Below are 2,920 nucleotides of genomic sequence, written 5' to 3'. Positions count from 1 at the left end.
TCCTCCTCTGCCCCGCCCCTGCCCCTCCCAGCACGCGCTCTCCTCTCAAATCCTCTCAGCACACACCAGAGTCTCTCCTTGCCTGATGAGCCAAAGGACATACAAGGTTTTTAAAATGTGTGTTTTTTTCTGATAAGAATAATCCATGCTGATTATATAAAATTTGGAAAACAAAGTTGTACAGAAGGATAAAAATCACACCTCGCAAAGCGAACCATCATAAACATTCTATTTTTTCCAGCTTTCATGAGGTATTATCGACATATACGTAGTTTAAGGGGGGCAAAATGATGGTTTGATACATGAATAATCTGCAAAATGATTACCACAATGAGGATAGTTAACATCTCTATCCCTTCAAGTAGTAACTGTTTGTGTGTGTCTGATGATAACATTTAGGATCTAGTCTCTTGACAAGTTTCAAGTGTAGAATGCAGTTCTTACTGTTCATTGTAGTCACCAAGCTGTGCACTAGATTTCCCAGAACTTACTCATATCCCTGCTAAGTTCGGACTTTTTGACCAACATGTCTCCATCTCCCCCATTCCTCAGCCCTGGCAATGACCATTCTACTCTATTTCTACAAGTTCAGTTTTTCTGGATCCTGCATGTAAATGAGGGCATAGACTATTTGCCTTCCTCTGACTTATTTCACCCAACATATGATGCTCAAGGTCCATTCCTGTTGTCACAAAAGGCAAAACTTCCTTCTTTTTATGGCAGAATTGCATATGTATCTCTCACATTTTCTTTATCCATTCATCATCGATAGACACTCAGGAGTTTCCATGTTTCGACTGAAATGAACATGGAATGGGGAGACAAATATGTCTTTGAGATCCTGATTTCATTTCCTTCAGATATATACCCAGAAGTGGAATTGCTGGATCACATGGTAGTTTTATTTTAAAATTTTTTGAGGAAACTCTTTCCTGTTTTCCGTAGTGGTTGCACCAGTTTACATCCTCACTAATAGTCCACAAGGGTTCCCTTTTCTCCACAGCTTCACTAATACTTATTGTATCCTGTCCTTTGGACAACAGCCATTCTAACAAGTATGAGATGATATCTCATTGTGATTTTGATTGCATTACCCTGATGATCAGAGATGATGAGCAACTTTCATGTACCTATTGGCCACTTGTATGTCTTCTTTAGAAAAATGTCTATTCAGTTCTTCTGCCAATTTTTTAATTGATTATAAGCATTCTTGTATAGTCCTTTTGGGTATGTTTTTCTGTGCCTTTTAGAAAAAAATAGCTATCTTTTTAGATACAGTGTGTTATGTGAGATGATCCATTGTAGTAGAAGAAAATAGAAAAATGTCTATTTATATTTTTATTTACAGTAAGAAAGAAAAACCCACATGTAACGTGTAATAGAATTTCCCGGGCACTCTGGCTTGGTCTGTTTGTCAGTCACTTGTGAGTAAATTACCCCAGGAGGAAGTATGAGATTCCAAGACCAAGGTCAAGAACAGCCCTCTCATTCGTCGGGTCGGTTTCAGATGATCGCTCTCTAGGTGGCATGGATATCAGTGAATTAACCAGCACAGGGTGGTCGAGTTGTTTAAAAAGCTCTCCTGACATTTATGGACTAGAGATAACACAGGTAAGGCAAAGAACAAGAAAAAGGCACAGCTGACCCTCCTCCTACACCTGGTGAAGTGCTTTGTCAGCACATTATGGGGCAAAACAGATGGCCCAATGAAACTGGACAAGAAACTCACCAAAAATTCAAAGTTATTTATGTCACTATGATGAGGTATCTCTCCCTAGCTGCCAAGTGTATTTCTAACAGATACAGATGCTTTAAACATTGCTTTACAATAGGAGAGTAATATATAACAGTCTAAATGCCCCTAGCCTTAATTTTTGCTTTAAAAAATTTAAACTCTCAAAAAATTCAAGAATGCCATATAAAATACGGATTTGCCTCCACTTCTGTTAATAATAACTCTTACTCGGGGAGGAGGGGACAGCTCAAGTGGAAGAGTGCATGCTTAGTACATATGAGGCTCTGGGTTCAAACCCCAGTACCTCCTCTAAAAATAAATCAATAAACCTAATTACCTTCTCCCACCAAAAAATAATAATCAAATTTTAAAAATAAGACGAAGAAGAACTCTTATTCTAAGTGCAAATTGGGCCTTGAGGTACTAGCTAATGTTGTATGAACCATCATGAACTGTGAGATATTAAAATACTGTTTAGGGGGAGGGTGTAGCTCAGTGGTAGAGTGCGTGCTTATGCAAGGTCCTGGGTTCAATCCCCCATCCCTCCATTGAAAATAAATAAGTAAATAAACCTAATTGCTTCCCCTCTGAAAAGAAAAAAATAAAATACTGTTTATTTCATGAGTGTGGATATCTCATAGTTTTATAGATTTTAATTTTTGGTGTATGGTTTAGAATATGCAACTGTGAAAATTAATTTTCACATTTAATTAATTTTCACAAATTAATAAATATACATATGTTGGGATTGCCTGCTTAAAATCTTTTAACTTATTTTTTGCAACCCTGCTAAAAGTGTTTGCAGACAACTGATATAGATTCTATTTCTTTGCCTTCTCTACTTTCTAATGATTATCATGATCAATATCCTATTTTCAATTTGACTAGTGGTTTCTTATAAATGAATAAAAATGAGTTTGAACCTGTTATTTAGTGCTATTTCCTTTCCCATGTTCAATGAGAATTGAGTATGTTTCTTCTCTCTTGCTCCCAATTCTTAGTTCTTGTTGATATTATTTGGGGATTTATATACAGTTTATAATTATTGAATCTTATTTACTTTATGTCTTCTTTTTCATAAATTTAAAAATATTTGCATTACAAGTGTGGTTCTTTAGCAGCATGGGAGGAATGAGCTGAAGTGGAGCCAAGCTTTAGTTGCTTTAAGAAAAAAAGAGGTTCAGT

Source organism: Camelus dromedarius, chromosome 23, assembly GCF_036321535.1.
Source record: "Camelus dromedarius isolate mCamDro1 chromosome 23, mCamDro1.pat, whole genome shotgun sequence".
NCBI classification, from domain to species: domain Eukaryota; kingdom Metazoa; phylum Chordata; class Mammalia; order Artiodactyla; family Camelidae; genus Camelus; species Camelus dromedarius.
This window is presented reverse-complemented; position numbering follows the sequence as displayed.